At 40.8% G+C, this 22,850-nt stretch overlaps 1 pseudogene; it reads right to left on the bottom strand.

The window, feature by feature from the left end:
- Positions 1 to 1,988: 1,988 nt before the first annotated feature.
- Positions 1,989 to 21,499, bottom strand: LOC100613297 (beta-1,3-galactosyl-O-glycosyl-glycoprotein beta-1,6-N-acetylglucosaminyltransferase-like; annotated as a pseudogene).
- Between the last annotated feature and the right edge of the window lie 1,351 nt (positions 21,500 to 22,850).

The following is a 22,850-nucleotide window of genomic DNA, read 5'->3' as shown; positions in this document are numbered from 1 at the left end:
TACTCTGTTGCCCAGGCTGGAGGGCAATGGCGTGATCTCGGCTCACTGCAACCTCCTGGGTTCAAGCGAGTCTTGTGCCTTAGCCTCCCAAGTAGCTGAGACTACAGGCATTCACCACCATGCCTGGCTAATTTTTGTATTTTTTAGTAGAGACAAGGTTTCACTATGTTGTCCAGGCTGGTCTCAAACTTCTGACCTTAGGTGATCCGCCTGCCTTGGCCTCCCAAAGTGCTGGGATTACAGGCGTGAGTCATTGTGCCAGCCCAATATAAGTTCTTGGTCATGCTGAACCAATTTTACTTCCCCATACTCACCTCGCTTTGTCATCACACTTTCATAACTCTGCAGATGCTGCCCCTCTTTCTTGGACCGACTTTCCTCACTTCATGTGGGAAACTCTTATTCATCCTTTACTCAGCGACCATCTCCTTTCTTGATTTGTACCCACTCCTCCGGTTTGGTGTTAGGCCATTATGCCTGTTGCGTATTCTGAGGCATACACCATTGCATACTTCGTCTTACTCTAAATCTTAACTTCTTCACTGCTCTGTAATGCAATTGTCTGTCTTTCTCTAGACTGAGACCTTCTAGAGGAAAGATCTGCGTCTTCTTTATCTTTTTCCCTCAGCACTTATTATAATGCCTGGCACACAGTAGGCATTCTGTAAATGTATGCTAAAATAATCAATGCATAAATAGTCCAGAAAAGTTCAACATGGACTAACTTTAAAATGAGATTAATTATGACAATTGTTAGTTCAAATTTTTTTAATTAAAAAATTCTTTACTATTAAATCAAGCCAATTTTAAGCTTTCTGAGATGATATACAGAGACACACTACACAGCACAATGGTATAGCAGAAAAGAAATTATTTACAAGGATCGTTTAGAGTAAAATCAAATCTCTATTTTAACAAATATATGAGATAAACTATATCTTTATGATTATTTGTTGCTGTAAATGTATTCATACCAGGACAATTGTCACATTTAAAATTCTCTAAATAATTTTGGCACAGGTGAAATCTTCTAACGTTAAGTCCCTAAGCTCTTTTTCTTTCTTTTCTTTTCTTTTTTTTTGGAGACAGAGTTTTTGCTCTTGTTGCCCAGGCTGGAGTGCAATGGTGCAATCCTGGCTCACCACAACCTCCACCTCCTGGGTTCAAGCGATTCTCCTGCCTCAGCCTCCTGAGTAGCTGGGATTACAGGCATGCGCCTCCACGCCCGGCTAATTTTGTATTTTTTGTTGAGATGGGGTTTCTCCATGTTGGTCAGGCTGGTCTTGAACTCCCAAACTCAGGTGATCTGCCCACCTCAGCCTCCCAAAGTGGTAGGATTACAGGCGTGAGCCACTGCACCTGGCGTTTTCTTTTTTTAGACAGGGTCTCTGTCACCCAGGCTGGAGTGCCATGGCATGATTACTGCTCACTGGGGGCTCAACCTGCTGGTCTCAAGCAATCCTCCCATCTCAGCCTCCCGAGTAGCTGGGACTACAGGCACACATCACCATGCCCAGTTAATTTTTTACAATTTTTTTTGTAGACACAGGGTTTCCCTGTGTTGCCCAGGCTGGCAACTAGAACTCCTGGGCTCAAGCAATCCTCCTGCCTCAGCCTTCCAAAGTTCTGGGATTACCAGGGTGAGACACTGCATCCAGCCCCTGAGCTCTTTCGACAGGCTGATTGTTTTGTGTCAGCCTCTTCTCCAGCCGCCTCAGCCCATTCTCTTCAGAATGACTTGCTACCGGCCCTGGCTTCACAGCTACTTTTATTATACTTCCCCCTCACTTTAACTCTAGATGAAAGTTTAATGCTCCAACCTTTCTAGCCAACTGTGCTCTGCAGAAACCAGGCAGCTTCTCTGACACGAAGACTTAGAGTCCTTGCTCCAAAGAGGGCCCTGTACAATTTTCCTGGTGCTTATTGACAAATAAGAGGAACCAGATAGTGTCAATTTTGCGCATTCTTCTTCTTATTACTAAAATTGCCTATAGTGGCCAGTGTTTTAAAGTCTCCAAAGTATGTCTCAGATGCTCATCTAAACACTGGATGGCAAAGAGGTCACCGCCCGTGTCAGGCTTATTGGCAAACAAATGGTGCTTGCACAGCGTCCAGTTCAAGGTGCCAGCTCCGAAAAGGCACACTGAGCGCACATGGGCCCTACTGCAGGTGGGTAAAGAGTGCTTCAAAGTGCTGCCACCTGACAAACCTAGAAGCTGCATGCATGTCAGAAGAGTCATACTCATGGCTTAAGGAGAGTGAGCTGGGGACTTCAGGAATCCTTTGAACAGTGGCCTAGAGATACTTGCTGTATGTGTCTTGGGCCTACTCCATAAACTTTTAAATTTTTTTCATTCTCTAGCATATACCCCACGTCCTCCCTACTGACCACAAAATAGGCACTGCCTGAAAAAAGAGATGTTTCGAGTGGAGGACACATTTTGACAGTCCCCATGTTTGTCAGCTTTCCACTAATAACTGCATGCCCTCTTTTCCACCTTTCTTCCTTATTGACTAGCATCGTCTCAGTTTCCAGGTTGTTTCCACCCATTAGTGACTTGAGCTTCCTGAAAATTTCCAGGTTGGTTTGAATAGCAAGATCCATACCACAAAGATTTATCAAGTACCCTAGTCTGTACTCATTGTGTAGAGGTCCTTCATGCAGTTGAGGTCAGCCTGAACCACTCCACAGGAATGCAAAAACCACACCCTCAGCCCCTCAAGGCTTCTGTCAGGCAGAAGCAACACAGTAGGGCACCTTCTTGCACCTCCAGGGCCAGACTTTCACTCTAGCACTTTCTCTCCATGCAGAGTAAAGCACAGGTACCGTAATGGGTGCCAGATGTCACCTGGAATCAGAGCACTAAATGATCCAGACTTTCCTTAATTCTAAATGTGCTGTTCTTTATTTTAATATACCTTTGCACTTCTGATACATGCAAACTGACAACCTTCAAGGCCATGAAGGAGGAACATCTGTTGGTGCTTGAAGCCTAGAAGACTGCCCTTAACAACAACAACAACAAAAGTTCCTGATTGTTGTTTGAAATGCTGAGGAAGTTGCTGTGGAGGAGACTTTTTTTCTTTTTTCTTTTCTTTTTTTTTTTTTTTTTTGAGACGAAGTCTCACTCTGTCGTCCAGGCTGGAGTGCAGTGGTGCGATCTTGGCTCACTGCAACCTCTGCCTCTCTGGTTCAAGCGCCACGCTTGGCTAATTTTTGTGTTTTTAGTAGAGACGGGGTTTCACTATGTTGACCAGGCTGGTCTCGAACTTCTGACCTCAGGTGATCCACTTGCCTCAGCCTCCCCAAATGTTGGGATGACAGGTGTGAGCCACCATGCTCGGCCAGGATAGATTTTATTTTCTAAGCTCCGGAGCATTTGATATGCCTTTGGAGAAGTTCACACCAATTCCAAACAAGTTAAAAATGTTATACAAAGTTAGTGCATGTAATAAGTTCTAAATAAATTTAAATGTTATATAAGGTTCAATATATGTAATATTGTATTGAACAATACAATTAGAAGTAGATGATTTTTATTTATAGGAAATCATTTTACTGCATTGATTATTGTAGATTTATCTAGGAGAATGTTGGCAAAGGTCACACTAGTAACTGAAATCTAGAAAGACTCCAAAGCCTAAATTAAGATAATGACTTAAGTTTTCTTATTGCAACTTTTTGATCAAACCGGTTGCAATGCTTCTCTTCCTGTTCTTCCTGCCCTCTGGTGGAGGTGCTAACCAGCAGGCCAGGAGATAAGCAAGAGCCATAAAAGAGAATACTGAAAAAGATCAAGGGAAGCCTAAATGGCAAGCCACTCCTGAATAATTGAAGAGTCACCGTTTACCTAGAACAAACCTCTGTTCCTTGTTTTTTTCCAACGTTAAATAGGGACAACAATATTTACCATAATTCCCAATATTTACTATTATTCCCAAGCTGGTACCTTTCCATAGGTACTGCTTTCTACCTTTGGTCTTGCAGACCTGGCTAATTCCCACACAAAGGAAATCATTCTCCTACTGTGGCCTCTTCTATGCCTGGAAAAGAATGCAGGTTGGTACAGTATAAAAAGCAGTGGACTCCATTGTGTTGGGTGTTTAGGTCGCCATTCCATCACTTGACTCTTCAGAGTCCTTTCGATCCTATTCCTTAGATCAACAATGTACTTTTATTTTGTGACAAATCCTTCCTAAGCTGGAACTTGGCATAGGAAGCTTTGTTTCATTGAAGGAGATAATGAATTTGAAAGAATACTACAATTTTATTGGGTTTGTATATGATTTAATGCATTAATGACATTTGTTTTATTTATGTTGTTAATTGCTAAATAGTAGCAATCTTAAATATTTCTGAAATGCCTTTTATCTTGATCCTGAAAGATAGTTGCTATAGCATTAAAATACACTTACTTAAGAAAAAAAAAAAAAAAAGCAGTGGACTAGGAAGTGAGGGTTCTGTTTCCAGCTCTGGCTCTTGCTAGTGGCTTGGATGCCCTTGGGTAAGTCTCTTAACCTCCCTGAGACTGGGTTTCTTCATCTGTAAGTTAAGAATTATGATATTAATGGGTCTATTGTGAGGTTCAAATGAAGTAATGGTAGTTAAAGTGCTTTGTAAACAATAAAGCACCCTACAGAACTAGGTAATGTTAATGCAGTGTTGACAACTCTTCTCTGAATCAACATTTAACTTGACTTGGTTGTCTGTGTACTTTAAAATGAGAAATAATGGTTTATCCTTTTAATCTTTAGCGAATAAACGAAGCCTTTGGTCTCGGATCCATAGAAAAAGCAAATTCTATGTCCTGATGTGATCCAAGTCTGTGTGTGGACTCTCTAGATTCTGCTTCATTTTTGTTTTAATTATAGCATTGAAAGAGTGGAAGGTTTAAAATTACACCTTTCAGAACTACTCATTATTTAGTGACTCTACATTTCAAATATATCGCTCATGTCTTTAAAATACATGATCGGGTTCTTTTATTGTTACCTTGGCCTAACTATACGTTTATTGACGTAGTGATGATAATGGTTTTTAGTTTTTGTTTTTAGCATTTCCTTGAAGCTGTGATAATTTAGAAGATTTAAATATTTAGACGTATTAAATGTTTAAGTTGCTTACACATTTTATTCTGTGTGGCTGAGGATGATTGCGAAATACCTAGAATTATGTAACTAGAAGAGTTGAGAGTTCTGCACTTCTTTCTCTGCTACACACACAATCTCTCATCCCTCTTCCCATCCCACTTTCTTAGGATATACTAGAAGAAAAACAAAAAAGGTGCTTATCTGAAAAAGATAAAACTGTCAAAGGTACCTGGTCCAAGTCACCATTATTCTTGGCTAGGTATTTACAATAGCCTCCTATCTGGTTTTCCCACTTCAATCTGTTCTTAAAATAGCAACCAGTGGGCACGGTGGCTCACACCTGAAAGCCCAGCACTTTGGGAGGCTGAGGTGGGAGGATCACTTGAGTCCAGGAGTTTGAGACCAGTCTGGGCAACACAGCAAGACCAAGTCTCTACAAGAGAAAAAAAAATTAGCTGACTGTGATGGTATGTGCCTGTAATACCAGCTACTTGGGAGGCTGAGGTGGGAGGATTGCTTGAGCCTGGGAGGTTGAGGCTGCAGTGAGCCAAGACTACCCTACTGCACTCAGCCTGGGCAACAGAGTAAGACCCTGTCTCAAAAAAATACATCTATATCTATATAAATACAGGTATAGATATATCATTCATAGATAGATAGTTACGTAGATAGATAGATGAATAGATTCAGCCAGAATGATAAAATCCACATCAGATAATGTCACTTATCTGCTCGAAAACCTCCGAAGGCCTTTACTCCTCTGTCTTCTTTTCCTCCCCACTCCTGACTCCCTCAGCACAGCCATACTGGCCTCCTTGACCGCACCAGGGCCATGTCAGCCTCAGAGCCTTGCTGTGAAATGCGCTTTCCTCAGATACTTGAATAAGTGGCTTCTTCACCTCCTTCAGGTCTAATTATCTCCCCAGTGGTCTTCTCTGTCCCATCTTTTAAAACGGCAGCTCTCACCCCACCTTTTATCCCTTCCTCTATAGTGCTTATCACCATCTGACACACAATATGTTTACTTACTTCTTTTGTTTATTGCCTGTCTGCCTTTCTAGAATGTAAGGCCATGAGGGCAAGGGTCTTGTCTGTTTTGTTAACTGCTGTATCCTCAACACCCCGAAGAGTTCCTCGCTTGTAGCAAGTGCTCCATAAATGTTAGCTGAATGAATGAATGAAACAAAGATAAGTCATGGTCTTATTTGATTTGCAACACTATAAAAATTGTGAAATTTTCATCAAAACAAAAAAAAGCTATGAACTTTTTGATATCTTCCAATAATGAGACCTATTATAACATCCAAGACATTAGTGTCCTTCTCTTTCATATCCTCCCCCTCCCAAACATTTTGACCATTCTATGTTTCTAGAATTGAGATCTATTTTAATCCATTACTGTTCCTTTAAGTATAATTGTGTAAACCACTCACAATTTGTCACGAAAGGAGGAAAGAATTGAATAATAATGAAATACTTGTCGTTCGTTTTTCTTTGACACTTTAATCTCTTGATGATGTTAGTTTTGGCCATTCATTTTCTGACTTCTCTTTCTCCCCCATCTCCAAAATATACATATTACCAAAGGATCTTGCTTGGATTTCTTATCTTGCTTTGCATGTTCTCCGTTAGAAGTAGTATCAACTGTTATGGCTTCCGTTGTCTCCTTGTCTTAGATTATGCTCATATTTATAAGCCTAATTTTGACATTTCTTATTGGCCCTAATTTTATGTTTCCCTTGCTGGGCCATCTTTCAAGTTCTCAAACCTTTTGTGTCTAAACCAACCGGGCACAGTGGTTCACGCCTATAATCCCAGCGCTTTGGGAGAATCATTTGAGCTCAGGAGTTCGAGACCAGCCTGGGCAATAAAGGGAGACCCCCGTCTCTACAAAAAATTGAAAAATTAGCTGGGCGTGGTGGTGTGTGCCTGTGGTCTCAGCTACTTGGGAGGCTGAGGTGGGAGGGTCACTTGAGCCCAGGAGGTTGAGGCTGCAGTGAGCTGTGATCATGCCACGACACTCAAGACTGGGAGATAGACTGAGACCTTGTCTCAAAAACAACAACAAAAAACTGGCTCCTGTTCCAGTAATTCGTTTCTGTTAATGACCCTGCTTACTTCTAAATTTGGAAATGTTTTTAAGGCTTGTAATCTTTTATGAGTTTCTTCATATTGTCAAGCCTTGTTGCTTATACTTCTCGAATATCAGCTGATTCATTTCCTTTTTTGCTTTCATTAGATTTGGGACGGGGCCTGAGATTCTGTATTTCTAATATGTTTCTGTGTCAAGCTAATGTTTCTGGTCCATTGACTACACTTGGAGTAGCAAGGTCCTGCTCTAAGATAATGATGTCCATCTGAACCTAGTCTTCCACTTTCTATTCCATAGCTATATCTAAGAAAGACTCAATTCTTTCAAAAATAGAGATCTGATATTGCTCAGTCTTGTTTTTTTCTATGTCACAAAAGATTTGGAAAGTTATAGACAGAAGATGAAACACTCAAATCAGCCATAATGGTCAATTCAGAATCAATCATGAACAGTTTGATGTGTATCCTTTTACTCCTTTCTTTATTTGAGTGAAAATACACACTCATGTTGTATCTGTATTTTTAAAACCAAAAAGGATCCTTTATCTTCTTTAAATTACCTAATGTATAAATTTGCTTTCTAAGTTTGTTGACTCCCCCATCTTATAAAGTAAAATCTACCTTTTCTTTCTTTCTTTTTTTTTTTAAAGAGAGGGTCTCACTCTGTTTCCCAGGCTGGTGTGCAATGGTGCAATCATGATTCACTGCAGCCTCAACCTCCCAGGCTCAAGCAATTCCCCACCTCAGCCTCCTGAGTAGCTTGAGACTACATGTGTATATCAGCACGCCCAGCTAATATTTATTTATTTATTTATTTATTTATTTATTTTTTGAGACCAAGTCTCGCACTGTCATCTGCACCGGAGTGAAGTGGCCCGTGATCTTGGCTCACTGCAACCTCCGCCTCCTGGGTTCAAGCGATTCTCCTGCCTCAGCCTCCTGGGTAGCTGGGATTACAGGCACGCCCCACCACACCCTGCTAATTTTTGTATTTTTAGTAGAGACGAGGTTTCACCGTGTTGGCCAGGATGGTCTCAATCTCTTGACCTCATGATCTGCCCACTTTGGCCTCCCAAAGTGCTGGGATTACAGGCATGAGCCACCGCGCCCAGCCAATTTTTGTATTTTGTAAAATATATAATTTTTGTATATTTTAGAGTTTCGCCATGTTGCCCAGGCTGTCTTGAACTCCTGAGCTCAAGCCTGCCTCAGCCTCCCAATGTGCTAGGATTTCAGGCATGAACCACTATGTCCGGCCAAAATTTGCCTTTTCTATGGAATAAAAACACCCAATGCTGTTTTTTTCTCAACCTCTTTAGCTGCTTTTGGGGACTTGGTGCAGCCAAGCAGATGAATCCTCTGTTGACTTTGGTTCAGGGGCTGGTGACTCAAAGCAGCAGGGATGATGCAGAATCCGCTCTGGCCAGGGCCACAGCAGCAATAGCAGCTGCATCTGGTTTCCAGTGGCAGCAGACACAGCTGTTCTGAGGCAATATGCAGTGTCCAGCTCCCAAAGACTTGGCAGTGCAAGCCATGGGGTCAGTGCTTGGCAGCTGGAGTGGTGACTTCATGGACTAGCTCTGCAGAAGGCTTTGGGTATGGTTCTTGCCTGGATAGTTCTCTTCCCACCTTTGTTTCTTAAATTAGCCTCAAAGTTGACTTCATACACAGGTAACAAATACTAATGATATTAACAATAACTGACTCTTAGGTAGTGCTTACTATGTGCCGGGCAAATTTCTAAGGACTTTATGTGTATTAACTCATTTAATCTTTTACAAAACTCTAATGAGTTACGGACTGGTGTTATCCCCATTTTATAGATAAAACAGCTACAGGGAGATTAGGTTACTTGTCCAAGGTCCAATGACTATAAATGGTAGCTCTGAAACTCAAACCTAGTCAGTCTGATCTAGTTCTTAAGAGCCTTGACTGATACGCGTACTGTTTTGCAACCTAATTTTTTCATGTAACAAAATTTCATGAGCATTTCCATGTCATTAAATATTTATTTAAGCATTTAAAGTAGCTGTGTAATGTTCAATTATAAGGATGATTCATGTTTTATTTACACAACTCTCTACTGTAGAACATCAAGGAAATCCTGGTGGCTAAACTTTTTTTTTTTTTTTGAGATGGAGTCTTGCTCTGTCGCTCAGGCTGGAGTGCAATGGTGTGATTTCAGCTCACTGCAACCTCTGCTTCCCGGATTCAAGCAAGTCTTCTGCCACAGCCTCCCGAGTAGCTGAGACTACCGGTGCATGCCACCACACCCGGCTAACTTTTGTACTTTTAGTGGTGATAGGGTTTTGCCATTTTGGGCAGGCTGGTCTTGAACTCCTGGCCTCAAGCGATCCACCCACCTCGGCCTCCAAGTTGTTTTGTTTGTTTTTAATATCCATGAGTTTTTCCTTGGGATAAAGTCTTCAAAGTGGAATGCTAGGTCACGGTGTATTCAAATCGCCTTCCTGAAAGTTTATTCCAATTTACACACCCAGCCACGGAGGGAAACATCCTGTTTTCTTGAGTCCTTATTGACATTGAATGTTAACATTAAATTGTTTTCCTTTGTGGCACTGAAAATGATACATAGTTTTCTTTAAACTTGAAATTATTTAAACATTTAAACATACGTTTATTGGTTATTTGTTCAAAGTTATTTTATGAATTGCCTTTTCCATCACCTATAGAATAAAGCTGAAACTACTTCAGTTCAAAGCTCTTCCAACTCTGACTCAAACTACTTTTCTAACTAATTCTCCTACAGTTTCTAAACATTCATTTGGGACACTCAAGGGGATTATTTTGTTTTCGATTGGACCATATGAATATATATTTTTCTAGGCCAAAAAATTGTTGAGTATTGATAGTTTGATATGGTGAAAACGTATAAATCTCCAAAACCTTTGCTGTGACACTACAGTACTTTCCACAAATGCCTGTTGCCCGTCTCTGCTTGGTGGAATCCTGCTAGTTCTTTACAAGGTGGAGTTCATGAATCAGGTCCTCTCCCTCCAATTCCCTTGCCACCCCTCTCCAGGTTCTCCTCTCACCCCCAGCTTAGGCAACTGTAGATCATTTCTTTTCACAATTTCAACTCTCATTCTTTCCTCTCATAGCTGTAGAATGATCTCAGGGTATTGCAGCTGAATAACAAGTTTTCATTTGCCTAGCAGAGGGTGAGCCCTCTGTTCCTCTTCTCTGGCAGAGGCTGTCTTATTTATTTTGGCAGCCTCAGAGACAAGCAAAGTTCCCAGCTTATAGTGGGTGCACAAAAATATCTGTTGAATTGAAGAACTAGTAACTTTAGGGATGAGGAAGTGCCTTATTAGTGCAATACTACTTGCAGTTTCCTTCCATGTTAAATAGGAAGAGCATGTGTAACACCTTCTAATATCTTCTAATTTGGTTGCTTGGTATTTTGTTTGGAATTGGTCCTCCTTATTTTGAATCCTCCATCTTTCTAATTCATCTTTTCCTGTATTTTCAGATGTTGTAATTATATTGCAGTTCAACAAAATTATTTTATTCCATGGTACAATTCCCAAGATCAAAACAGCACAATTCTCTAACTGGCTAAATAACAAATCAGTATACTTTCCAAGGACTATATTCTGTGTTTTTTCCTTTTAATCAAATCCATCTTTTCTGTCAGTTGGACTTTCAGGAGCTTTTAGTGACTTCTGGGAAATACCAGTGCTATAGCCAGTGTAGCTTCAGGAAACATTAAAAGTAAAATTATTTTAAAAAATTCATTCAAAACATTTAAAAGGAATCTTACTGAGACAGTCTTCTGTTTATATAAGGGATACACTGTATAATTAACTTAAGGTATACTTACAGGAAGAAAATCATGAAATTATAGAACTTTAAAGGTAGAAGAGACCCCCAAGGCGTTTCAGTATGTGCTCTTTGGTGAAAAAATACCAAATAGGAGTTGGGGAGAGAATAGTTTGAGCTTAACTTTGGCTCCATATTCCCTCTCCAGTTAATTTGAGTGAAGTTCCAACTCTTGCTCATCTTTTCTTACCTGCATATCCTGCCCTAGTCATTCCTGGAATGAGTTCAGGTAGAAGCAGCTGCAATGCCAGGCCTCTTTTGTGTTTATATTCGGGGAGACTGGGCGTTGCTTTATGTATTCTTCATCCCCTCTTTTCCCCTAGACATTTTGCCAGCTCTGGCCTTTTCTTTCCTGCTTGCCCATTAGGCAAGAATGTGCTCAGTATTTTGCCTTTTCTAAGTGGGCTTCTCTAACTAGGAAACTAGTTCAATGAACAGGTCCAAAGAGCCAGAAGAACTGCGTAAGATTTTGTAAAATGTGAATGGGGTATTATAATTTAAAAGACAGATTATAACAAGTGTTGATGAGAATGTGGAGAAACTGGGACCCTCATACACTGCTGGTGGGTTGAAAAATGGTGCAGCCACTTTGGAAAACAGTCTGGCAGTTCTTCAAATAGTTAAGCATAGAGTTGCCATATGATCAAGCAATTCTACTCTTAGGTGTACTCAAGAGAAATTAAAACATATGTCCAGGCCGGGCATGGTGGCTTATGCCTGTAATCCCAGCACTTTGGGAGGCTGTGGCGGGCAGATCATGAGGTCAAGAGATCGAGACCATCCTGGCTAACATGGTGAAACCCTGTCTCTACTAAAAATACAAAAAAAATTAGCTAGGCATGGTGGCATACACCTGTAGTCCCAGCTACTTGGGAAGCTGAGTCAGGAGAATCACTTGAACCCAGGAGACAGAGGTTGCAGTGAGCCGAGATCGCACTACTGCACTCCAGCCTGGCGACAGAGCGAGACTCCGTCTCAAAACAAAACCAAAACCAAACAAACAAAAAATACGTCCATAGAAGAGTTTATACATGAATGCTCATAGTAGTGATATTCATAATAATCAAAGAGTAGAAGCAATCTAAATTTCCATCAACTGATGGATGGATGTTGTATGTCTATAAAATAGAATACTATTCATGAATTAAAAGAAATGAAATACTGATACATGCTGCAATATGGATGAACCTTGAAAACAAGTTAAGTAAAAGAAGCGAGTCACAAAGGACCATATGTTGTGTGATTCTGTTTATATGAAATGCCCAGATAGGTAACTCTATAAAGACAGAAAATAGATTAGCAGTTGCCTGCAATGATGGTGGGAGGAGTGGAGCTTCTTTTTCGGGTAATGAAAATGTTCTAAAATTGATTGTGGTGGTAGATGTGTAAATCTGTGAATATACTAAAAGCCATCAGATTGTACACTTGAAGTGGGTGCATTGTACAGTCTGTGAATTATATCGCAATAAAGCTGTAAACAAATTAAAAGAATGGGTATTTTTTTTTATATGTAATTTTGTCTGCTGGTACTTTTCTGGCTAGCTGGAGATTCCCATGCCAAATTTCAGACTTACTTTGTTCTTTGATTCTACTTGAAGTCCAGCCAATAGCTCATTAGCTATTAGCAGGGTGGGAATTTGACTCACAATGCAACTTAGACATGAAGATAAAATATAAGTTCTTTATTTAGTTTATAACCAATCTGGCTTTCCTCCTGAGTCCTTAACTGTGGATAGTGGGAAAAATAAATGACATATGTAATTCCCAGTGTCTGGGAAAACCACTATGATGGAAGGAATGGCTGGGACTAATTTATCTGCAGCTAACACACACTATTCCTGCTGCAGCTATATTCACTCAAATGACTAACGCACAGGACAGTCAGCGTGGGGCTTCATATGCATGGTTCTGAATTCTTGTCTTTTTTTTTTTTTTTGAAACAGAGTCTCTCACTGTCGCCTGGGCTGGAGTGCAGTGGCGCGATCTCGGCTCACTGCAACCTAGGCCTGTTCAAGCAATTCTCTTGCCTCAGCATCCTGAGCAGCTGGGATTACAGGTACCCGCCACCACATCCAGCTAATTTTTTGTATTTTTAGTAGAGACGGGGTTTCACCATTTTGGCCAGGCTGGCCTCGAACTCCTGACCTTGTGATTCACCCGTCTCGGCCTCCCAAAGTGCTGGGATTACAGGCTTGAGCCACCGCGCCCAGCCCTTCTTGTCTTGATTCTATGCTTTCTTTTGGCCTTCGTTATCCATGTGATTCAAGGCTTGCTTTGAACTCCTGGATGTGTGTGCTCCATAACTCATGAAAGCTCTTTTGACTTCTAACTATTGGCTCTGTCTTGACCACTGGTTTCCAGGCAATGTCAGTGTCTCTGGGTTTGCTGCAGTCCTGTAGCTGGTCACAAAGCTTCATTGTTTTGGTCTCTATCATGGCATCTGATCCCATGTCTGTGATCAGTAGCTAGCTAGGGTGATAAAATAACTGTTTTGTGGGTTCCTGAAGCATTAGATCTTAGCAGAATACATACGCTTATTTCCTTCTTCTGAAACAATATTTAAAAGCACTGTAAAATGTTTGAAATAAAATTTGCCCTGTTTTTATAATTTTTTATTGATGATGCTATGAGTATTTATTTTACTTTTTAAGCTGCATTTGTTTGTATGTTTGTTCTTTTGGAAAGAGGACTCTCTGGCTATTGGTGCTTTGAATGGAGGGAGGTACAAAATCATATTATATTGTTGGCTAAGGGATGAGATAAATTGAGATGTGTATTTGTTTCTCAAATTGTTTTATTCTTGGTCTAACTAAATCAGTGATGTGACACTTCAGAAAGGAATTCGGAGCACTTACTGGTGACTTATATTCTGAAGGACTGTGACTTCTACAGTGAAAAATACTTCAAAATTGGCATTCATTCAGGACTGAATCTTAGCTTTGATATAGTATCTGATATAGCCCCAATGTCTAGGAGGTAATTTTTATTACAAAAAATACTTTATTTTGGAAAAAATAGAAATTTTAAGAATATTTAACATAATCTGAATGCATATTGAGTCTACAAAGGAACCAACTTGATTTAAAAATATTTGACTATTAAATGTGTAAGAATGTGAGCCTGTATCTATTATATGAGTTTTTATTCAATAAAAATCATCTGTGTCTATTGTATACATATGTATACAAATATAAAATTTCAGGGAAACACACACGCATACACAAATATATTTATTTATTTATTCTTAGGTATGTTGGCCCAGGATTCTACTGGATATAATTTTTGCATTATTACCTTAATCAAATCACACCTGTTAATTCATAAATGTTAACCTTAGAAGTGAAAGGTTGATAATGAAAATCTTTCAAAAGTGTACGATTTTGGCCAGGCACAGTGGCTCATGCCTGTAATCCTAGCACTTTAGGAGGCCGAGGTGGATAGATCACAAGGTCAGGAGATCGAGACCATCCTGGCTAACATGGTTAAACCCCATCTCTACTAAAAATACAAAAAATTAACCAGGCGTGGTGGCCTGAAGCCCACGCGCCTGTAGTCCCAGCTACTTGGGAGGCTGAGGTGGGAGGATGGTGTGAACCCGGGAGGTGGAAGTTGCAGTAAGCCAAAATCGTGCCACTGCACTCCAGCCTGGGTGACAGAGCGAGACTCCGTTTCAAAAAAAAAAAGTGTAGTATTTTGATTATTTATTGACTTATTCCGACATTTCAAAGTATTAACAGCTGTAAAAAAATGTGTAAGTTGTTTGTAACAACTCTCAAGGCAGTTGTAGAAGAAATGCTACTAAAACATGAGGTAAAATTACACAGATCACTAGACCCGAGAAAATGCAATGATATAGACAAACAATAGTCAAGAAAGAAAAGGAAGAATAATTGGAAATGAGAAGAAAAGTGAAACATCAAAGGATTAATCTAGCCGAAGCCCTGGAGAGATCACTGACCATCAGTCAATAAGAGTATGACATAGGAAGGCCGGGTGCGGCAGTCACACCTGTAAATCCCAGTATCTTGGGAGGTCAAGGTGGGCAGATTACCTGAGGTCAGGAGTTCAAGACCAGCCTGGCCAACATGGTAAAACCCTGTCTCCACTAAAAATACAAAAATTAGCCAGGTGTGGTGGTGCATGCCTGTACTCCCAGCTACTCAGGAGGCTGAGGCAGGAGAATCGCTTCAACCCGGGAGGCAGAGGCTGCAGTGAGCTGAGCTGGTGCCACTGCACTCCAGCCTGCGTGACAGAGTGAGACTCCATCTCAAAAAAAAAAAAAAAAAAAAAAAAAAAAGAGTATAACATAGAAAAAGGATGTTATAATTGTAAGCACTGCAATGACTTCATATATTAGTCTCACATCACTTATGCCTCTCATTCCATTTGATCTGACTGAGATATAGATTAGACTGTTGTATCAAATGGGGCCAACATACAATGACAAACAAGTAAAAGTCCAAGGTCTGTAAGGTGGCTTGGCAGTGTCTAGACCCAAGGCTGCTTCCAATTTGTGGTGTTACCATTTGGAAGGTGTTGTCTTCATCATCCACACTACTGAAGATGGCTCACTGCCATGTCAACTGGGTTTGTCAGAGGCATTTGAACTGGAGCAACTCCATCTTGAGTAGGAACTGGGTAAAATAAGGCTGAAACCTACTGGGCTGCATTTCTAGATGGTCAGGCATTCTAAGTCATAGGATGAGATAGGAGGTTGGCACAAGATTCAGGTCATAAAGACCTTTCTGATAAAACAGGTTGCAGTAAAGAAGCCGGCTAAAACCCACCAAAACCAAGATGGCCATGAGAGTGATCTCTGGTTGTCCTCACTGCTACACTCCCATCAGCACCACGACAGTTTACAAATGCCATGGCAACATCAGGAAGTTACCCTATATGGTCTGAAAAGGGGAAGCATGAATAATCCACCCCTTGTTTAGCATATAATCAAGAAATAACCATAAAAATGGACAACCAGCAGCCTCGAGGAATAGCCATTCTTTTATTCCTTTACTTTCTGAATAAACTCGCTTTCCCTTTACTCTATGGACTTGCCCTGAATTATTTCTTGCGCAAGATCCAAGAACCCTCTCTTGGGGTCTGGATTCGGACCCTTTTCCTGTAACAGGTTCACATTGCAGTCTGTGAGAAAGAGAAGAGGGAATCAGAAGGCCTTATGAAACCTGACACAGGGAATGAAAGGGAAAGAAACTTGACCAGCTGTCCAATGTTTTAAGAGTCATTAGATTTTGGGACTGAAACAGTCTCCTAAGGAATGCTGTGTCTTTCTAGGAAAAAAATAATCAGTCTCTGAGATGCCCTCACCCATCCTGTTTCTGTCCCTAAGAAGATGCCCTGGTGTGAAGGGAAGAGGGTTGTGGTTTATGTACCCACTGATGTGGGATGAGTTGGGGAGATTTGGCTGCTCACCAGGTTTGATGATGTCTTTCCTGAGCACTACATGAAAATCAAGGAGGGAAAAAAAAGAAAAAATCAAGGACAAGAGACTCCTTTAACCTTGGCATTATTTGGATTTCTTCAACACAGTGGTTCTCAAAGCATAGTCCCTGGGTCAGCAGCATTAGCAACATCTGGGAACTTGTGAGATATGCAAGTCCTACTTCAGATTTAATGAATCAAGAATTCTGGAGGTGGGGTTCTGACAACTGTGTTTTAAAAGGCACTCTAGGTGATTTGAGGCCCATTAAAGTTTGAGAACCACAGATTTAATCCAATTCACAGAGAGGCGAAATCAGAATATATGTCTGACTAACTCTTCTTTTCTTTTGCTCTCTTGCTACTTCTCTTTCTTCTTTTCACAATTTCCTGGGATGTGAGAGAAGCAAACTTTTCTTTTGCTTCCCCTAACGTAGCATCCTACTTCCATAAAGCATGAACCCTTATATCAACACATGTAAAACAAGCCAACAAACAAAAAGGCAGTGAGAATGAGCCTTGTGGGTTTGGTCAGGGAGAGGGGAGGAAATAAGGTATTTGGAAGATAACCTAGATTGTTACATGATCCTATTTTGAATGCAAGAAGCTGAGTATTTCTTTTGTCTTTGTATTTCTTAAGATATGCTTATTTTCAGCCCTCTCCCCTGAAACGAATAGCATGAAATAACATGTCAAGGAACTTGTTCTCAGAGCGGTAAGAGAAGACCGTATTATTTTCAAAGTATTGGAGGCCAGGAGGTGGCTCATGCCTGTAATTCCAGCTTTTAGGGAGGCAGAAGTGGGAGGATAGCTTAAGCCCAGGAGTTCGAGACCTGCCTGGGCAATATAGGGTTACCCCGTTCTCCACAAAAAGGAAAAAAAAGTATTGTATTACCCAGTTACACACATACTCACTTTTGCCAGGAGCCTACCTTCAAATTTGATGAGAACGATGAAAAGGACTGGCTGCTGCTCTTATATGCTCCACAGGAAGAAACGGTACTAGGCAACAAAAACAGAATAAAGTCAAGAATGCAGAATATCTATTTCTGGCTGTTTCTGTCCCAGCAACTTCAATGAAATGCAGAGTTTCCTCTGATTATAAAATAGAGATAATATTCTGAATGCCATGTCACATAAAAAGACATTTATTTTTACCCCTTCCTCTGTCTTGAATGGTAATTTATCTTCATTCTCAATGAATATTGGAATTTATATTGCCCGAATAGAAAAGATTGCAGTTTTCACTCATTTAGTGGTAGTATATTTTCTTGGGAGAGAGTTGCCTAGTAAGCAAAAAATGTGTGGGATGTTAAACTTTTTTTTTTTTTTTCTGAGATGGAGTCTCACTGTGTCACCCAGGCTGGAGTGCAGTGGTGTTATCTCAGCTCACTGCAAGCTCTGCCTCCCGGGTTCATGCCATTCTCCTGCCTCAGCCTCCCAAGTAGCTGGGACTACAGGCACCCGTCACCACGCCCAGCTAACTTTTTGTATTTTTAGTAGAGATGGGGTTTCACATATTCGCCAGGATGGTCTCGATCTCCTGACCTCATGATCCGCCAGCCTCGGCCTCCCAAAGTGTTGGTATTACAGGCGTGAGCCACTGCGCCTGGCCGGGATGTTAAGTTTTTATAATTATTTAAAAGAAATAACTTTAAGTATGCTACATTAACATGGTTGTAAATTGGAAGTTGTCATTTTTCTGAATGGGGAGCTTACAGAGAAAGAGACATGACTCTTGCTTCCATTTAATCCATTCTCCACGTCCGGCCTTTTGAAAGATGGTTTTAAGAGTGTAAATGGCATCACTCCCTCTTTTTGGGCTCCCCATCGCATTTATTAGAACCTACAGTTTCCTTAACACGTTCTCCAAAGCTCTGTAGAGTCTGCTCCTGCCTTTTCCCCCAACATCATCTTGGGCTTCTCCCCTTTGCTCAGATTGGCTTTCTTTCAACTCTTTTTTTTTTTTTTTTTTTTGAGATGAAGTTTCGCTCTTGTTGCCCAGGCTGGAGTGCAATGGCGCGATCTCCGCTCAGTGCACCTCCACCTCCTGGGTTCAAGAGATTCTCCTGCCTCAGCCTCCCAAGTAGCTGGGATCACAGGCGTGCGCTACCACGCCCAGCTAATTTTTGTATTTTTAGTAGAGACAGGGTTTCTCCATGTTGGTCAGGCTGGTCTTGGACTCCCGACCTCAGGTGATCCGCCCGCCTTGGCCTCCTAAAGTGCTGGGATTACAGGCATGAGTCACCGTGCCGGGCCTTTCAACTCTTGAAGGAACGACATGCTTTCCCACTCCAAGGCTTTGGGAAACGTTCCTTTGTCAGGAACGTCTTTTCCCTAACCCTTCCTGAGGTTAATTCTCACTTACTCTTAATTTCTCAGCTAAATGTCTCCTCAGAAAAGCCTGCTATGATTTTAGGAGTCTCTCTTATTGACCCTTTCCCTTCATTATCAGTTGTCATAATTTCTAATTATGTATTAATTTGGTGCTTATTTTTATCTAGATTAGATAATAAATCCTATAACATTAGAGATCATGTCCATTTTGTTTACTTCCCTATACCTAGTGCCTAGCATAGTGCTTGACACATAGTAAATGCTCAACAAACATTTAATGATTAGATTATCAAATATCATACAGCAAAATGGACACTGGTTTGAAATATAAATGATAATCTATCCTGTAATTTTAACATTACAATTTATCGAATTAGAGTGTTCACAAATGAGTTGTATTCCAAAATTTGCAAACTGGTTATTTGACAGTCAGATTATATTTCTCCATAGAAAAAACTGTCATTGTTGGTTCAGGCCTGCACCTGCTAAATGTAACAATTTTTAGATCTTGTGCAAGCTCACCTCCATCCAAATATTGGCAACGTTGGACCTCAGTTTCCAGATCAGGATTCCTAGTTTTCAGCCTCCACATAATTTTTGAGGCTTTTGTTTTTGTGAGTTTAAGATAAAAAGGCGATTTTTAGTTTCTTCTCTTTCAATGTATTTTTGGTTATCGGACTTTTTGTATGAGGAGAGAGAAATACTGCTAGAAAGTTGTGCTCAGCGTAAGGGGTAGCCTTCAGTAGCTGGGAAAAGGGACAGCTTTCACTTGCAGTATGGAAGGAGATCTTTCAGCACACACTGAGATCTCAGCACACAGCAGGAGCTCCCAGTGTACAAATGTGTTTGTGTTTATGTGTACTTCAGATTGGCTGGGGGGGTGGGAATGGGAAAGATTCTGCTTGGAGGAGGGGGAGTGACCCTGAAATTGCTCCCTTGTACGTTGGAGTGTTCTCTGCTGTTTAGTCACAGTGGCAGCTGCACAGCCCTAACTCCATTGGAATGCTGCCTCTCAAAGACCTCAACAACAGGCACAGAAGTGGACACTCACAAATGCAGGCATATTTTTAAAGAGCCCAGTGTTAGTTGGACATCATAAGAACAATTATTCATTGCAGCTCTCTCTCCATGAGGTCACTTCAAATCAAATTAAATTTTGCTTTCAAGTCCCTCCCAGACCTAGAGAAGCCTATTAGGCTTGGAAAGGCTTACATGGCTAACAATTTCCTGATCAGAACAGGAGTTTTCTCCTGCCTCAGCCTCCCTGGTAGCTGGGATTACAGGTGCATGCCACCACTCCCGGCAAATTTCTGTATTTTAGTACAGACAAGTTTTCACCATGTGGCCAGGCTGGTCTTGAACTCCTGACCTCAAGCAATCTGCCCGCCTCAGCCTCCCAAAGTGCTGGGATTATAGGTGTGAGCCACCGTGCCTGGCCTTTAACTAGATTTTTGTATTGCTCTTTTTTCTCTTCAAGTAATATGATCTGTATAAATATTAAGCTTACCAGTCACAGAGCTGGTTGTTTTTTTTTTTTTGAGATGGGGTTTCACTCTGTCTCCCAGGCCGGAGTGCAGTGGCACGATCACAGCTCACTGCAGCCTCAACCTTCTGGGCTCAAGTGATCCTTCCCAGCTCAGCCTCCTGAGTAGCTGGGACTGAAGGCATGTGCCATCACCTCTGGCTAATTTTTTATTTTTTGTAGAGTAGAGGTCTCACTATGTTGCCCAGGCTGGTCTCAAACTCCTGGGCTCAAGTGATCCTCCCACCTCGGCCTCCCAAAGTGCTAAGATTATAGGCATGAGCTACTGTGCCTGGCCAAGTTTTGATAAATGTATACATCTGTGTATCCTAATGCCCTCTCAAGACAGAATGTTACTATCACCCCAGAAAGTTTCCCCTGACCCTTTGCAGTCAATCCTCTCTTACCTTCCCCTAGCCCCAGGCAAACAGTGTTCTAATTTTTTCCCATGATAGATTAGCTGTGCCTGTTCTAGAACTTATATAAATTGAGTCATAAAGTATGTGCTTTTATGGGTAAGACTGTTCATTCAGCATAATGTTTTTGCAATTCATCCATGTTTTTGTGTGCATCAATAGTTCCTTTTTGTTGTTGAGTAATATTCTGTTACCTGACTGCACCACAGTTGGTTTATCCACCTTCCTATTGGTGAACACCTGAATGGTTTCTGGATTTCGGCAATGATGAATAAAGCTTCTGAGAGCATTTCCATACAAGTGTTTTTGAGGACATTATGTTTTTATTTCTTTTGAATATTTAGGAGTGAAATTGCCAGGTCATAGAATATGTGTGTGCTTCATATTATAAGAAGCTACCAGGCCTGTCTCCAAAATGAGTATGCCACTTTATACTTCTGCCAGCAATGTCTGAATGTTCTGGTTGCTTCACATTCTTGCCAACATTTGGGGCTGTCAGTCTTTTGAATTTTCACTGTTTTGGTGGATGCATAATGGTGTCTCATTGTGGTATTAACTGGCATTTCCTGATGACTAATGATGTTCAGCACTTTTCACATGCTTATCGACCATTCTTTGTGAAGTGTCTGTTCAAAATATTTGCCCACTTTTTAGTGGATGCTTTATGTTTTTGTTATTGAGTTATAGAAGTTATTTATATACCCTAGATACCAGTCTCTTGTCCGATATATGTTTGTGAATCAATTTCTTCTTTGATTTCATCCATCTTGGTCTTCATTCTGTAGTATAATCGAACCCATGTCTAGCACTGTCTATATAGCTTGCCTAAAGATCCTTATAAGTTTGTGAAATACATACTGGCTAGGTGGTATCTTTCTTTGATACATAGCAAGGCAATGCTGGAGTACCAGAAAACTACTGAGTGTCAGAGACTGTACTTTCTATTTGCCCTTATTAGTTGTTATTTTCAGGATGGAAAGTAGTGCTCACTTTCTTAGTTTACTAACAGTTTCATCTAGGGGTCTGTTTATAAAGTAATACAAAATGAAACAAGCCTAAGAGTAATTGTAAAACAGAAAACTAAAGTTTTTTTTTTTTTTTTGAGACAGGGTCTTGCTGTCACCCAGGCTGAAGTGCAGTGGTGTGATCTCAGCCCACTGCAGCCTCAACCTCCTGGGGTCAAGCGATCCTCCCACTTCAGCCTTCTGAGTAGCTGGGACTACAGGTGCATGCCACCATGCTCGCCTAATTTGTGCTTTTTTTTTTTTTTTTTTTTTTCGGTGGAGACAGAGTTTTGGTATGTTGTACAGGCTGGTCTCAAACTCATGGGCTCAAGCGATCCACTTGCCTCGGCCTCCAAATGTGCTGGGATTATAGGAATGAGCCACTGTGCCCACCCCAAAACACATTTTAATGCTACTTTATACATAGTTATCTAGGGAAAAAAGTAGCCAGTGTTACCTGTGCTTGATGGTAATAACAAAGTTGATGTTAATACTTTATATTTGCAAAGTCTTCATTTTTCCCCCAAATACTTTCACATTTTTAAATCTTTATAATTAGGAAATAAACTTTAGTTATCTTCATCTCTAAGAGGGAATTAATACTGCATCTAGTGTAACTGTTGTGGCAAGTTATCATATTCGGGGTTTAGTTTTTAGTTTTAGTTTTAATTTTTGTTTTGAGACAGGGTCTCACTCTGTCACCCACAGATCACAGTTCACTGCAGCCTCGACTTCCCAGGGTCAGGTGATCCTTCCATCTCAGCCTGCCGGGTAGCTGGGGCTACAGGCACATGCCACAATGCCTGGCCAATTTTTTGTGTTTTTTGTAGAGATGGGGTCTCACTGTATTAACCAAGCTGGCCTCTTAACTCCTGGGCTCAAGCAATCTTCTTGCCTTGGTCTCCCAAAGTGCTAGGATTACACGTGTGAGCCACCTTGCACAGCCCAGGACTTAGTTCTTAAAACCAGGTGTAATTGAAAATCTAGGAAAGTTAAAGTACTTTCCCATCATTCATTGCTACATTGTTTGTAATACAAAAGATTAGTAACAATTCAAACATCCAGTATAGAGGACCAGTTCTAGTTCAAATAGAGTATGTTTCAGTCATACAT

This window comes from Pan troglodytes, chromosome 6, assembly GCF_028858775.2.
Source record: "Pan troglodytes isolate AG18354 chromosome 6, NHGRI_mPanTro3-v2.0_pri, whole genome shotgun sequence".
Taxonomy (NCBI): Eukaryota; Metazoa; Chordata; class Mammalia; order Primates; family Hominidae; genus Pan; species Pan troglodytes.
This window is presented reverse-complemented; position numbering and strand designations above follow the sequence as displayed.